Source organism: Ranitomeya variabilis, chromosome 6, assembly GCF_051348905.1.
Source record: "Ranitomeya variabilis isolate aRanVar5 chromosome 6, aRanVar5.hap1, whole genome shotgun sequence".
Lineage (NCBI taxonomy): Eukaryota > Metazoa > Chordata > Amphibia > Anura > Dendrobatidae > Ranitomeya > Ranitomeya variabilis.
Genome location: NC_135237.1, coordinates 297,814,855 through 297,832,008, shown reverse-complemented (window position 1 = coordinate 297,832,008; position 17,154 = coordinate 297,814,855). Strand labels below are relative to the sequence as shown.

Sequence of the window (17,154 nt, the reverse complement as noted above, 5' to 3'; positions counted from 1 at the left end):
ATAATAACATACTATTAAATATAATAACACCACATATAATAGTATGTTATTAAATATTTTAACACATTTTTTTGCTTCAAATATTTTTTTCCCTATTTTCCACCTCTAAAACCTGGGTGCACCTTATAGTCCGGTGCGTCTTATAGTCCGAAAAATACGGTATTTAGAGTTTTTCTGCTATGACATGAGAGGACATTGTATGTAAAAAGAGGCATATCTATACATAATAAGGGTGGACACTATGTAAATATGTATGACACTATACTTAATAAGAGAAGATAATATGTAAGAAAGTAAAGCACTTTACATAATAGGGGTGGACACTGTATGTTATAAAGGATAACACTATATAGTCATGGTTTTAATTTTCCAGAAAATGGAGTATTTCTCCCAGAAAATTATTGCAATTACAAATATTTTCTTATACACTTGTTGATTTTCTTTGTGTTAATTAGGACACCATAAATAAAAACAAAGGAAACAAATCAAATGACATGATGAGATATCCTAAACATGCAGTACTTGGAGAATCAATGGACGCCCTGGAAAGGGGGCAGAGTTACTGACAATAATTGCTCCTCTGCACTATCTGGAGTAAACATCCTGGCGAAGGTGAACCGAGTATTCCTCAAAATGCATTGGCTTACTTTTTGTCTCCATCTGGACTCTATACCCCAAGATGTCACACACCCTTACCAGCTCCTCCGTACATCTTTACTTTGGTATCCAGGCTCGCTAACGGCCAGAGAACCCGTTGGTATACAAATGAGGCTTCCTACTCTGATTTGTCACTCCTCTTCCAATTTGCTTTTGCAAGTCTCTTTGATTCCACAGACACAGCTTTTTCCTTCGGCCGTGAGCCTCCATGTGTTATCCACCGACTGCTCCAGACACAAGGTCCAGTGAGTAATTTACCTTGTAGACAGCATAATCCTGTATGGCTAATAAGGAATACTAAGGGTACCATCTCACGGTGGCACTTTTGTCGCTACGACGGTACGATCCGTGACGTTCCAGCGATATCCATACGATATCGCTGTGTCTGACACGCAGCAGCGATCAGGGACCCCGCTGAGAATCGTACGTCATAGCAGATCGTTTGGAACTTTATTTCGTCGCTGGATCTCCCGCTGTCATCGCTGGATCGGTGTGTGTGACACCGATCCAGCGATGCGTTCGCTTGTAACCAGGGTAAAGCAGGGCCGCGCTTAGTAACCCGATGTTTACCCTGGTTACCATCGTAAATGTAAAAAAAAAAAACGTACATACTCACATTCCGGTGTCCGTCAGGTCCCTAGCCGTCTGCTTCCCGCACTGACTGACAGCCAGGCTTACTAAGTGCGGCCCTGCGCTTAGTAACCCGATGTTTACCCTGGTTACCCGGGGACTTCGGCATCGTTGGTCGCTGGAGAGCTGTCTGTGTGACAGCACTCCAGCGACCATACAACGACTTACCAACGATCACGGCCAGATCATATCGCTGGTCGTGATCGTTGGTAAATCGTTTTGTGTAACGGTACCCTAATATTATTGAGCAAGTAGCCTTTTGTAAGCTACTACTATTGTCTTTGAACTATTTTGGCATTGAGCAAAGTACAGGTGCATGCAGATTAAATGACATACTCAGCAGGGGACTCTTACTTTTAATAATATTGTTTTTATTTTTTTTTATAACCAGTGAACTTTAAATCATTTATAGTATTTGGCCTAATTGATTTCTTTTGTATGTATACATAATCTTTTCTCTAATATTTTATGAAATTTTGGTTCCACTTCTTTTTTGCTGAGTAAATAGCACAACAGATTTTCTCTTATTTAAATCAAATATTAAGTTGAGGGTGCTAACAATTTTATCAAGCCCATTTTTGAGATTTAGTGTGACATTACGTCCAACTTGCCTTTTTCAGTTTTTTTATTTTGTTCCAATACACACATAGGAAATAAACATGTGTATAACGAAACATGTGTAATTGCAAGAATTTTCTGGGAGAAATGCTTCCTTTTCTGGAACAATTTGAAAGGTGCCAACACTTTCGGCCATGACTTTTCATAATAAGGAATGACACAATTTTCAGAGACTTAGCTAGGGGTACAGCTATCGGTTCAGATCAACTTTGATGTGGTCATAAGTTAGCTAAGAGAAACTTGGGAAAAACTAGAAAAAAACAGTTACAAATGGATCCAAAAAATGCACTGAGTGAAGAAAGGTCAGCAAAATCATTGTGCACCAGCAATATACAGTTAGCAGCAGAAGAGATATAGAGCAAAACGTATGATAATACCAATAACAAAATTATCTTGAGCCTAAGATACATGCTTTCAAGTTACAAAAAAAATGCCCCACAATGTGTCCTATTATTAAATTATATAGATGTGATTAGCAAAAAAGTTTCCACTCATGTTATTATTTAGCTGTTCTTTTGCATTTTAAAAATGTAATTCTATAATGCAGATATAGTTTTTTAGGATTATTCCCAGCTCCTGAGCCTTCACCATGCAAGGCAAACACCATCTTGGTTATCCAGTGAAGCACAGCCATAAAGCTTTATAGGGGAGACACAATTTCATTATATCTTAAAATACTGTGTTGTTTCAGTATATAGTATGAACGATCAAGTGATCTTGAGTTCATATCCTCTAAGGCGAAAAAAATAAATAAAGCATAACATTTCAAAAAGTAAACAAAAAATTAAAATCTACAAACGTTTGTCACCTCATTTTTGCATAAAAAATAATTAAAATAAACATATTTATTGCCTTATCCATAAATGTACAAACCATCAAGATATAACATTAAAAATTATTTTAATTACATGTTAAATTCTAAAATTGAAACACAATAAGAGCTTTATTTTAGTAGCTGACTCCTTACAAAAATAGACATAAACATTAGTGTATGTATGCAAAAATTGCACCAATAAAAACATGAGCCAAGTGAGCAAAAAAGAAGGCCTTATATAGCACCATTGATGGAAAACAGAGAGTTTTGGGTCTGAGAAATGGCAACACAAACATTTTCTCTTCTATTAAATTTTGACTCTTTTTGACTAGGGTTGAGCGAAACGGATCGTTCATTTTCATAAGTCGCCGACTTTTGGCAAAGTCGACGTCTCATGAAACCGAGCCGATCCCTGTGTGGGGTCTGCCATGCGGTACGCGACTTTCGCGCCAAAGTCACGTTTCAATGACGCTAAAAGCGCCATTTCTCAGCCAATGAAGGTGGACGCAGAGTGTGGGCAGCGTGATGACATAGATCTCAGTCCCCACCATCTTAGAGAAGGGCATTGCAGTGATTGGCTTGCTTTCTGCGGCGTCACAGGGGCTATAAAGGGGTGTTCCCGAAGACCGCCATCTTACTGCTGCTGATCTGAGCGTAGGAAGAGGTTGCTGCAGCTTCTTCACAAGCAGGGATAGTGATAGGCAGGGTACATAAAGCCACAAACCGCTTGTGCTGTAGCGATTTCCACTGTCCAATACCACCTTTTGTTTGCAGGACAGTGGAAGCTACATTTTTTTTTCCTCAGCGCTGTAGCTCATTGGGCTGCCCTAGAAGGCTCCCTGATAGCTGCATTGCTTTGTGTGTACGCCGCTGTGTAAACCAACTGCTTTTTTCAAAGCACAAATCCTGTTTTTCCTTCCTTTCTGCACAGCTATCTTGTGTGTTTGTCCACACTTTTGTGTGCAGCAGTCCTTTTACAGCTGCCTGCCATACTTTTCTGAGATAACTGCAGGGAGATAAATATTGGCAAGTCTGCCTCCGTGCCATTGCTATGTGTGGCATCTCTCTCTCATTGTGTGCCACTGAAAACACTGTGTAATACTTGTCCTTTATTTTTTTTTTCTAAATTCTCCCTTTTCCAAAAAAAAAAAATTAGTGGGAGATAAATATTGTCAAGTCTGACTCCGTGCCATTGCTGTGTGTGGCATCTCTCTCTCATTGTGTGCCACTGAAAACACTGTGTAATACTTGGCCATTTTTTTGGGGGGGGTACATTCTCCCTTTTCAAAAAAAACAAAATTAGTGGGAGATAAATATTGGCAAGTCTGACTCCGTGCAATTGCTGTGTGTGGCATCTCTCTCTCATTGTGTGCCACTGAAAACACTGTGTAATACTTGTCCTTTTTTTTTTGGGGGGGGGCAAATTCTCCCAGAAAAAAAAAAAATAGTGGGAGATTAAGATTGGCATTTCTGCTTGAGTGCTGGGCCTGTGTGTGCCATCTGTCTCAAATTATTGGGCCACAGAAAACCTAGTGTGTAACATTGGGCCTGATTTTCCTTTCAGTGTCAGGCACCTATAAAGGTATATATAAATCCTACAGAAGTTTGAGTTCACCTTATAAGTTGTTTTACAGTAACAAATAGTGTTACTTTGGTTACGTTTTGCAAGCAATGAGGAAGTCTAGTGGAAGAGGTCGTGGCCGTGGGCGGTCATTGTCAGCTGGTAATGATGGTAGTGGTGGTGGAGCATCAGGTGGTCGTGGTAAAAGCAGTACAGCACCTAAGTTTCGAGTTGTTGAGCCAGGTTCCTTGTCTGGCTACACAAGGCCTCGAACGCTCTCTTTTCTGGGAGTAGGAAAACCACTTTTGAAGCCGGAGCAGCAGGAACAAGTATTGGCTTTCATTGCTGACTCTGCCTCTAGCTCTTTCGCCTCCTCCTCGGAAAGTGCCAAATGTCAGAGCAGTGCATCGTCAGTGGATGCTCCCGGTCAGGGACAAGTCGCTTCCTTGTCTTCTTCACCCAGAACAAAAGAGAAGGATGCGTCAGGAGACACAACGGGTTACTCCATGGAGCTCTTTACACATACCGTTCCTGGGTTAGACAGTGAAACAGTTAACAGGCCATGTCCATTAGAAGTTGAATCGGACATGGAGTGCACAGATGCACAGCCACAGCCAGATTACTATGCTGTTCCTTTGACTCAGACCAGAACATTGCCCTCGCAGTGTACTGAGGCAGAATCAAACCCAGCGGAGACTATGGTGCCCCGTCACGGACGCTATACCACCGGATTACACGGTGACACAGACGAAATCGCACACGACATAGAAGAGGAGGTCATAGATGACCCAGTTGTGGACCCTGATTGGCAGCCATTGGAGGAACAGCGTGCAGGCGGCAGTAGTTCTGAAGCGGAGGAGGAGCCGCAGCAGGCATCAACATCACAACAGGTTCCATCTACCGGGCCCGTGTCTGGCCAAAAACGCGTGGCAAAACCAAAACCAGTTGGAGGACAGCGTGGCCATCCAGTTAAAGAAGCTCAGTCTGCAATGCCTGAAAAGGTATCCGATAGTAGAAAGAGTGCAGTCTGGCATTTTTTTAAACAACATCCAAATGATCAGCGCAAAGTCATCTGTCAAAAATGTTCAACAACCTTAAGCAGAGGTCAGAATCTTAAAAGTCTAAATACAAGTTGCATGCATAGACATTTATCCACCATGCATTTGCAAGCCTGGACTAACTACCAAACGTCCCTAAAGGTTGCAGCACCCTCGGCCAATGAAGCTAGTCAGCAACGCTACATCCCTTCCCTCCCTGTAAGCCGACCATTTCCCACACCACCTGCAGTATCTGTGCAGCTTTCGTCGCCAGGCCAAAGCAGTCAGGGAATCACCAGGTTAGTAGTAGGAAACACTGCATGTAGGGCACCAGCAAGAATACCATCTCCAACCCTCTCTCAGTCACCCATGTCCACCGGCACCACCGCTAGTTCCACGATCTCCAGCTCTCCAGTCCAGCTCACCCTACATGAGACTCTTGTTAGGAAAAGGAAGTACTCATCCTCGCATCCGCGTACACAGGGTTTGAACGCCCACATTGCTAGACTAATCTCATTAGAGATGATGATCTACCGGTTAGTTGAAAGCGAAGCTTTCAAAGCGCTGATGGACTACGCTGTACCACGCTACGAGCTACCCAGTCGGCACTTCTTTTCTAGAAAAGCCATCCCAGCCCTCCAACAGCATGTTAAAGACCGCATTGTCCATGCACTCAGGCAGTCTGTGACTACAAAGGTGCACCTGACAACAGATGCATGGACCAGTAGGCATGGCCAGGGACATTACGTGTCCATCACGGCACACTGGGTGAATGTGGTGGATGCAGGGTCCACAGGGGACAGCAATATTGGGACAGTTTTGCCTAGTCCACGGTCAAGGAAAGAGTTGGCTGTAGGAGTTCGCCCCCCCTCCTCCCCTTCCTCGTCCTCCTGCAGAAGCGAGAGCTCGTCCACAGAACGCAGTCGCACATCCACTCCATCCGCAGCTGCCACTGTTGCACACCAGGTGTGCCAATATGGGACAGCTAGTGGCAAGCATCAGCAGGCTGTATTGGCAATGAAGTGTTTGGGCGACAACAGACACACCGCGGAAGTTCTGTCCGAGTTCTTGCACCAAGAAACTCAGTCATGGCTGGGCACTGTACATCTTGAGGCAGGCAAGGTAGTGAGTGATAACGGAAGGAATTTCATGGCTGCCATAGCCCTTTCCCAACTGAAACACATTCCTTGCCTGGCTCACACCTTAAACCTGGTGGTGCAGTGCTTCCTGAAAAGTTATCCGGGGTTACCCGACCTGCTCCTCAAAGTGCGCAGACTTTGCTCGCATATCCGCCGTTCGCCCGTACACTCCAGCCGTATGCAGAACTATCAGCGGTCTTTGAACCTTCCCCAGCATCGCCTAATCATCGACATTTCAACAAGGTGGAACTCCACACTGCACATGCTTCAGAGACTGTGCGAACAGAGGCGTGCTGTTATGTTTTTGTGGGAGGATACACATACACGGGCAGGCAGTTGGATGGCAGACATGGAGTTGTCAGGTGTGCAGTGGTCGAAGCTACAAGACCTGTGTCAAGTCCTTCAGTGTTTTGAGGAATGCACACGGCTGGTTAGTGCAGACAACGCCATAATAAGCATGAGCATCCCCCTAATGCGTCTGCTGATGCAAAGTTTGACGCACATAAAGGAGCAGGCGTCTGCAGCCGAGGAAGAGGAAAGCCTTGATGACAGTCAGCCATTGTCTGGTCAGGGCCGTGTAGAGGACGCGGTAGCGGGCGAAGAGGAGGAGGAGGACGAGGAGGATGATGGGGATGAGTACTTTTTTAATGAGGAAGCTTCTCCTGGGCCAACAGAAATTAGTGGCGTTGCAAGGCCGGGTTCTGTTTTTTTAAGGGAGACAAGTGACGTAGATTTGCCTGTAACTGCCCCTCAAACCAGCACAACCGCAGATTTGCCAACAGGAACTTTGGCCCACATGGCGGATTATGCCTTACGTATCCTCAAAAAGGACCCACGCATTACTAAAATGATGAGCGATGACGATTACTGGTTGGCCTGCATCCTTGACCCTCGCTATAAAGGCAAATTGCAAAATATTATGCCACATGAGAGCCTCGAACAAATCTTAGCAACCAAACAAGCTACTCTTGTAGACCGTTTGATTCAGGCATTCCCAGCACACAGCGCCGGTGATGGTTCTCACACAAGCTGCAGGGGGCTACATGGCAGAGGTGTTAGGGGTGCACAGATCAGAAGTGGTGTTGGACAGAGGGGTTTTCTGACCAGGTTGTGGAGTGATTTCGCAATGACCGCAGACAGGACAGGTACTGCAGCATCTATTCAAAGTGACAGGAGACAACATTTGTCCAGTATGGTTACTAACTATTTTTCTTCCCTTATCGATGTTCTCCCTCAACCGTCATTCCCATTTGATTACTGGGCATCAAAATTAGACACCTGGCCTGAATTGGCAGAATATGCGTTGCAGGAGCTTGCTTGCCCAGCAGCTAGTGTGCTATCAGAAAGAGTATTCAGTGCTGCTGGTTCAATATTAACCGAAAAAAGGACTCGTCTGGCTACCCAAAATGTGGATGATCTCACCTTCATTAAAATGAACCACTCCTGGATTTCAAATTATTTTGCCCCACCTTTCCCGGCTGACACCTAGCTTTCCTATAAAAAGGTCTTGCTTGTGGACTGGTCTTACTGAGTGTTCCAATCTGTTAATTTGCAGCAGCTGTTTGTCCAGCATACGACATGTTTACACCTCCCCCAATGGGAAAAATCCCCCCACGGGGCTGTTGTCTCGCCACTTGGCGCAAGCACCCGTTACAGTGCTGATTGTCTGAAGAGGCGGGTGTGCCCGCTTTTGGTCGACGGCATTGCCACTGGGTCCCTCATAGTACAATGTAGTGTCTCTGGCGGTGGTGGTGCGCACCCAACGTCAGACACGCCGTTGTAACACGAGGGGCCCTGGGGCGGTACCGCCGGCCACAAGAGAGTTCCCCCCCCAGCTCAAACTGTGCTGTACCACGTGCAAAATTATCTCGCACAGCTCCACCAATGTTTAGTCTATGCACTGACATCATTCAATGCCTGGCACTGACAAACAATACCAATTTGTTTGCATCTATGATGCTAGTTAAAGTAGTCTGGGTCAGTGTCCTATATTGACACCAGTAAATACTAATTTACTGCCAAATTACTTTGTCATAAACTCTGCAGATGAGCCCACCCCTGTACCTAAGCATGCCACCCTTTTTTTACTTATAGTTGTTTTGCGAGACATTAACATCTATTTATTTTTTTGGAGTACTAACTGTGTCAGACACTCCTTGCAATACTCCTCCACTGACCACAATGCTGCCTGCCCGTGTATCCATGTAACCGATATAAAACTGCCATGAGCCTATTGTTTGTTATTTTAGGCCTTTGATAGCCTGTCTGCGGCCCCTACTTGCAATACTCCTCCACTGACCACAATGCTGCCTGGAGTGCCTGCCTGTGTATCCATGTAACCGATGTAAATCTGCCATGACTGCCTACTGTTTGTTATTTTAGGCCTTTGTGAGCCTGTCTGCGGCCCCTACTTGCAATACTCCTCCACTGACCACAATGCTGCCTGCCTGTGTATCCATGTAACCGATATAAAACTGCCATGAGCCTATTGTTTGTTATTTTAGGCCTTTGATAGCCTGTCTGCCGTCCCTACTTGCATTACTCCTCCACTGACCACAATGCTGCCTACCTGTGTATCCATGTAACCGATATAAAACTGCCATGACTGCCTACTGTTTGTTATGTTAGGCCTTTGTGAGCCTGTCTGCGGCCCCTACTTGCAATACTCCTCCACTGACCACACCAATGCTGCCCGTGTACCCCTGGAACCTATTTAAAAGTTCATAGAGCCTAGTTATATATTTTATTTACTATTAATAAGGCCATGATGGACTACGCTGTACCACGCTACAAGCTAACCAGTCGACACTTCTTTTGTGAGAAAAGCCATCCCAACCCTCCACCAGCATGTAGAAGACCGCATTGTCCATGCACTCTGGCAATCTGTGAGTACAAAGGTGCACCTGACAACAGACGCATGGACCTGTAGGCATGGCCACGGAAGATTACGTGTCCATAACGGCGCAATGGGTTAATGTGTTGGATGCATGGTCCACAGGGGACAGCCTACTAAGTCTGTCTGCAGTCCCTAATTCAAATTGTCCTCCACTGTCTAAATCGGAGCTTCCACCTTCTGGCTTTCGGCCTATAGTATCAGAAATTAAACTGCATTTGGCCTTCAACTTTGGTTACGGCCTACTAACGGTGTCTGCCCCTGCCTGGTGTTTTTCCTCAACTGAATAAAGCTGAGCTTCAACCTTCTGGCTCTCATTAAGTGCTGTGTTTTCAAAAATTGGTGGTTAGGGCCTACTAACGGTGTCTGCCCCTGCCTGGTGTTTTTCCTCAACTGAATAAAGCTGAGCTTCAACCTTCTGGCTTTCGGCCTATAGTATCAGATATTAAACTGCATTTGGCCTTCAACATTGGTTACGGCCTACTAACAGTGTCTGCCCCTGCCTGGTGTTTGTCCTCAACTGAATAAAGCTGAGCTTCATCCTTCTGGCTCTCATTAAGTGCTGTGTTTTTAAAAATTGGTGGTTAGGGCCTACTAACGGTGTCTGCTTCTCCCTGGTGTTTTTCCTCAACTGAATAAAGCTGAGCTTCAACCTTCTGGCTCTCATTAAGTGCTGTGTTTTTGTAAAATTGGTGGTTATGGCCTACTAACGGTGTCTGCTTCTCCCTGGTGTTTTTCCTCAACTGAATAAAGCTGAGCTTCAACCTTCTGGCTCTCATTAAGTGCTGTGTTTTTAAAAATTGGTGGTTAGAGCCTACTAACAGTGTCTGCCCCTCCCTGGTGTTTTTCCTCAACTGAATAAAGCTGAGCTTCAACCTTCTGGCTCTCATTAAGTGCTGTGTTTTTAAAAATTGGTGGTTAGGGCCTACTAACGGTGTCTGCTTCTCCCTGGTGTTTTTCCTCAACTGAATAAAGCTGAGCTTCAACCTTCTGGCTCTCATTAAGTGCTGTGTTTTTAAAAATTGGTGGTTAGGGCCTACTAACGGTGTCTGCCCCTCCCTGGTGTTTTTCCTCAACTGAATAAAGCTGAGCTTCAACCTTCTGGCTTTGGGCCTATAGTATCAGATATTAAACTGCATTTGGCCTTCAACGTTGGTTACGGCCTACTAACGGTGTCTGCCCCTCCCTGGTGTTTGTCCTCAACTGAATAAAGCTGAGCTTCAACCTTCTGGCTTTCGGCCTATAGTATCAGATATTAAACTGCATTTGGCCTTCAACTTTGGTTACGGCCTACTAACGGTGTCTGCCCCTGCCTGGTGTTTGTCCTCAACTGAATAAAGCTGAGCTTCATCCTTCTGGCTCTCATTAAGTGCTGTGTTTTTAAAAATTGGTGGTTAGGGCCTACTAACGGTGTCTGCCCCTCCCTGGTTTTTTTCCTCTACTGAATAAAGCTGAGCTTCAACCTTCTGGCTTTCGGCCTATAGTATCAGATATTAAACTGCATTTGGCCTTCAACTTTGGTTACGGCCTACTAACGGTGTCTGCCCTGTTGTGGATTCTGTTTTTGGGCTCCCTCTGGTGGTTACAACTGGTACTGGGTGACTTTGGTGGGTTGCGGTCTCTGGTTTCCACCTGTCCATCAGAGGCTGGGTGTTTCCTATTTAACCTGGCTTTCCTGTCATTCCCTTGCCGGCTATCAATGTACTCAGATGTGCTCAGTTTGGTTCTGACTACCTGCTTCCAGATCTCTCAGGATAAGCTAAGTTATGCTTTTCAGTTGTTTTGTTTTTTGTCCAGCTTGCTAAATATTACTCTATGCTAGTTGGAAGCTCTAGTGGGCTGAGGTGCTCCCCATGTGCCATGAGTTGGCACATGGGTGCTTGTAATCTCAGGATGGTTTTTGATTAGGGTTTTTTGCTGACCGCTCAGACCCCTTTTGTATCCTTCTGCTTTCTAGTTATAGCGAGCCTCGTTTTGCTAACTCTATTTTCATATCTATGTGCGTGCCTTCCTCTCATTTTCACCGTCAATACATGTGGGGGGCAACTATACCTTTGGGGTTTATTTCTCTGGAGGCAAGCTAGGTCTTAATTTTCTCTGCAGTGCTAGTTAGCTCTTAGGCTGGCGCGAGGTGTCTAGAATCAACGTAGGCACGCTCCCTGGCTATTTCTAGTTGTGTTTGTCAGGAGTAGGGCAGCGGTCAGCCCAGGTTCCATCACCCTAGAGCTCGTCCGTTATTTGAGTTATTTTTGCTTGTCCGTGCGATCCCCTAGCCATTTGGAGCCATAACACTGCCCCTCCCTGGTGTTTGCCCTCAACTGAATAAAGCTGAGCTTCAACCTTCTGGCTTTCGACCTATGGTATCAGATATTAAACTGCATTTGGCCTTCAACTTTGGTTACGGCCTACTAATGGTGTCTGCCCCTCCCTGGTGTTTGTCCTCAACTGAATAAAGCTGAGCTTCAACCTTCTGGCTTTCGGCCTATAGTATCAGATATTAAACTGCATTTGGCCTTCAACTTTGGTTACGGCTTACTAACGGTGTCTGCCCCTGCCTGGTGTTTGTCCTCAACTGAATAAAGCTGAGCTTCATCCTTCTAGCTCTCATTAAGTGCTGTGTTTTTAAAAATTGGTGGTTAGGGCCTACTAACGGTGTCTGCCCCTCCCTGGTGTTTTTCCTCAACTGAATAAAGCTGAGCTTCAACCTTCTGGCTCTCATTAAGTGCTGTGTTTTCAAAAATTGGTGGTTAGGGCCTACTAACGGTGTCTGCCTCTGCCTGGTGTTTTTCCTCAACTGAATAAAGCTGAGCTTCAACCTTCTGGCTTTCGGCCTATAGTATCAGATATTAAACTGCATTTGGCCTTCAACTTTGGTTACGGCCTACTAACGGTGTCTGCCCCTCCCTGGTGTTTGTCCTCAACTGAATAAAGCTGAGCTTCAACCTTCTGGCTTTCGGCCTATAGTATCAGATATTAAACTGCATTTGGCTTTCAACTTTGGTTACGGCCTACTAACGGTGTCTTCCCCTGCTTGGTGTTTGTCCTCAACTGAATAAAGCTGAGCTTCATCCTTCTGGCTCTCATTAAGTGCTGTGTTTTCAAAAATTGGTGGTTAGGGCCTACTAACGGTGTCTGCCCCTGCCTGGTGTTTTTCCTCAACTGAATAAAGCTGAGCTTCAACCTTCTGGCTTTGGGCCTATAGTATCAGATATTAAACTGCATTTGGCCTACTAGTGTGCTTGGGCCCTTAAAACAGTGTCGGCTGCTCCTGGGTTTGCTACTCCACTGAACAAAGCAATGCCGCCTGTTTAGTCCTGTCCTGTTACCAATTTTGAACTGCATTTAGCCTACTTTATTCTTTGGCCTTATATCTGTTTCCTCCTCATCCTGCCCATTGCCCAGCCACTGCTAGATGAGTCTGCTGGTACATTGACCTAGACCACTACATTCCCCTTGCACTCTACACAGCCAGAATCTGACCCTGCTGAAAGTAAGGTTCCCCTTCCCGCATGTTATACCACCTTACACAGGGACAAAGAGGAAGGTGCAGATGAAAGTGCAGGTTCCTTCATCAGGTGGGGGGGCATACTCGTTGGCGACGTCACTGGCACAGGGCCCCTCAGAGTACGCAAAAGTGTCGCTGCTGGTGGGAGGCGCCCCCGCCGTGCAAACACACCGCTGTACTTTGAGGGGCCCTGTGCCAGTGCCAATGCGAACAAGTGTGCCCCCCTGCTTGCTCAGGATCACAGCACTTGCAACGTTGAAATACTTACCTCTCCCTGCTCCACCGCCGTGACGTAGTCCACGATTTCTGGGCCCACTAAAACCTTGAACCAGCCCTACCCCCCACAAATGTGCCAAATGACCCCCAAGTTCCATTGAACAACTATTATTATAAAGTTAATTAAGATTGACAAGCTTCAGAAACAAGAATGGATGTTTTTGGCATTAAAATGGGCACTGCAGGTGTTTTCCTGGCCTCCACTCACTGCCGACTATGCTTCCCCATTGACTTGCATTGGGTTTCGTGTTTCGGTCGATCCCCGACTTTTAGCGATAATCGGCCGACTGCACTCGACTCGACTCTGGACAAAGTCGGGTTTCACAAAATCCGACTCGATCTTAAAAAAATGAAAGTCGCTCAACCCTATTTTTGACCACTAAAATATAAAGAAAATCCTCTAAAATAGATATATATTCATACTTGTACTGACATGAGACTCATGCTGGCAGGTCACTTCTACAGTATAATAAATGCTGTTAAAACAAAAAACAAACAGTAGCAGAATTGCCCTTTTTTGACCATTTTAGCACACTTGGAATTTTTTTCACCTTTTTCAGTTTATTACTTGATAATATGAATGGTGTAATTCAAAGCTAAAAGTCATCCCACAAAAAACAAGACCTCATTTGGCTATGTTAATGGAGGAAAAAAAGTTACGGTTCTTGAAAAAAGGAGAGCAAAATATGAATGCACAAAAATGAAAATTTTAATTTTACAGGGGATTAAATAAATTGTATGCAAAGATTACAGAGCAAACACAAAAAAGAAATGCTCAGTTTTGTCTGCCCATTGTATTATACACAAAGAAGCAAGAAAACAGCTTTCATTTGTTTTACATATTGTGAATGCATCTGTTTCCCTCTGCTCTCTACAATCTAGCAAACATCCTTAGAATGTTCAGTTTTTACAAAGGCAAAATACATTAATTTTTTTACTCATTTGCTGGTTTACACAAAGCAAATTCTGTAATAACAATGTTTTACTGAAAGCAGAAAAGCATGGTCCAGACTAGAATTACAGAGTGTAGAACGGCTACAATGTTTGAGATGTGTATTATGGAATAATGACAGGGTGTAAATATTAGTTGGCTGCTGACACTCGCATTCATTTTCTGGAGATTTTCAAGGTTTTGAGCCTGAAAGTTGTCAGTTATACCCTGTTCACACTGCATTTCCATAGTATACTCAGGGGGTTGCATCTGAATCCCCCTAATGGTATTCAAACAGAACTCACATTAACCACTGCCTTTTTTCTGCCCATCTAAACAAATGGATATATTTAGAAAGCAAAGCGTAAATGATCTTCATTCAAATTGATAGATTTCATGGCCCATTCGGAGTCTGTCTAAATCCAATCTATGTTCCATTTTTAGAGTAATTCAGACGGAAATCCTGAGCGCACTAGAGAAATGCAGTGTGAACAGGGCCTTAGCCCTCATTCACAAGTCAATATGTGAAATCCAAACACACTTGAAATAATAATAATTTTATTTGTATATCATCAACATTTTCCACAGCACTTTACGGGACTTGTCCGGAAACATCAACAGTTTACGGAACATGTTCACTTTACGGGACAGCTGGGACATGTACAGATAATAAAGACATTACAGAGTAATTCACTGGGCTTTACTGGGGGAGGGAAGGCTCTGCTCACACGCTTATTTTATCATCTATAAGGATATGTTGTGAGGTAGCACTTTAGGTGCCTACTGCGCATCCGCCTTTTACTCAATTCAATAGGAGGCGGATGTGCAGTACAATGTGGCGGCCACTATCAGAAGATGGCTAGCTCTGCAAGTGAGCGCAGCCAACACCAATAGCAGCTGACCGGCGGGGTACCAGATGACAACCTCTTTAACGTAATGTTGATATATTGGAGTTAACTTGGTCTGTGACATGGATCCTTATGTTGAACCGTATTGTTCCATATTATGCCCTATTTATGTGCCAACATGCATTGTCATGTGCAGTAGACTTTAGGAAGACCTCAACCTATAACAGATGATGCCATATATTATGTATAATGTTGATAACAAAGAGACAAGAGAAATACATGTTCAAAAATCACAAAATATGTGTCACCAAGTGCATAACTACATAATATTATATGTTGTGTAGCAAAAACCAGAAGACAAATTATTTTTAAGGACCAGAGTTCAGAAATTTGCTTTCACTTATTACTAATTAGCAAACAATTCTCATATAAATTGCTCCTCATTTCTTTTATTCATATGGAATGATTAAATAGGCGATTAGGATAATTAGTTAATTAATTACCGAAGAAGACACAAGGCAGTTATTAGTTGGAAAATTAACGTGGCTAACAAATGCCAAGCATATGTCAGTCAGTTAGTGCATTTGTGGATCTCGCACGTGAGTGCATTAATATTTGTAAATGATAGCGGCGCACAAAACCATTGATCACAATTATATTTAATAGAGTTCAATATTTTTCAAACTGGACTATAATATATTATTCATTTCATGTTGTATCAAAATACATCAGAAGTATATAATAACGTAGATTTAAATGCACTTTAGAGGATTGTGAATTTATATTTGCTGTTTCCTGTTCAATAAATCCTTGTAACAGAGTGAAAACAACTAAATTTAGTGCCCAACCTGTTTTTGTGACAGAAATAAAAATCAAAGGATACATTTGATCCATGCGACTGATTGTGTGAACAATGGGCCACAGATGAAGAGCACATGGATCACTTGTAGACTTTGTTCCCGTGCACCTCTGGTTTGTTCAAAAAATATCACAGAATGCATTTGTCTGATTTGTTTTGTGAACTAGACAAGAGCATGTAAATTTCTGCCAGTTCCTGTACTCATCCACTTTATGGATAAGTGTCCCAATGACTGGAAGCAAGCAGCTGCAGGGAGAATACATTTTTCTTTTCTTCCAGTAGCCCCTCGGCTATTTAGTGTGCTGAACATATTTCAAGTGATATTAACCTTACTGAAGACTACCACTATGTCTACAAATGCAATTTTTTTTTTGCCTTGGTTCTACAAATACAATGCAAAAAAGATCCAAATGGTAGGGTTTACATTTAAATCTTTCTGAGAAAAAAGTATAAAATTAGTGCTCATTTATTTAAAAAAATAAGCACAAAGTTTAAATTGATGAATTAATTAAAATTTATCAGCCAAAAAAAGAATATAGTTGGTTGACATTAGAGAAACGCTTCAGACAAAATTAGAATTTGCCTTTTTACACAGATTTTAACAGGAAATTAGATTTACAGAGAAGTTAGTCTCCACAAATGTAATGTCTTTTTGCTCAGTCTTATTGTGGCCAGGAGTAACAGCCTGGATTTTCACTGTAGACCAGGACTTCTGGCCACAAGTAGGCTCCAGAGCATGCACAGTAAATTCTGGAGCCTGTTTATGGCTGATAATCCTGGCCTAGAATGAACACTGGGCTGGAGGTGAGATGTGATGCTGGCATGTAGGACCAGACAGCATGTAGGGAACATCAAGGGTGTCCAGAGAGGTTCAAGGGGAGTATGTTTTTTCTTTGCTGCTATTCTGCAGAACTTGCGCAAAGTGAACTACAAAAAATCTGTATTCTCCAGAATGTAGATATTTTTGCAAAATTTGAGTATAATTCAATTCCATTCAAATAAATTCACCCCTCTCTAGTTGTCACACACCCCTTCACAGCATGTGGTGCAGGCTTGACTGTAAGAAGAAATCTATTCCCCTAAAAAAACTCACCTAATCTTCCAGTCATTTTTGCCATTGAGCATGAATTTTACACCAACACAGGCCACACACCCAAATTACATAACTGTCATCATCTACCACATTCTTTGTCGATAGTTACCCCAGACTTGTAGACTCTGGACTCCAGAAGATTATTTGTTAGTACACGGTAAGAACGACTACGGATATTTTAAAGCAAGTATTTTTTGAGAAAGGAAAGCAAGCAGGCGATCAACTGAAATAATAAAGTTATATCACTTGGCATATTACCCACCATTTTAGTTCCATGATGGTCTTATCTGTTT

The 17,154-nt window shown here is 43.5% G+C and overlaps 1 protein-coding gene across 1 annotated transcript in view; it reads left to right on the top strand.

Moving 5' to 3' along the window:
• CDH12 (cadherin 12) overlaps positions 1 to 17,154 on the top strand; it is a 1,379,166-nt gene that overhangs the window by 741,297 nt on the left and 620,715 nt on the right. The gene's annotated exons all lie outside the window — the stretch shown is intronic.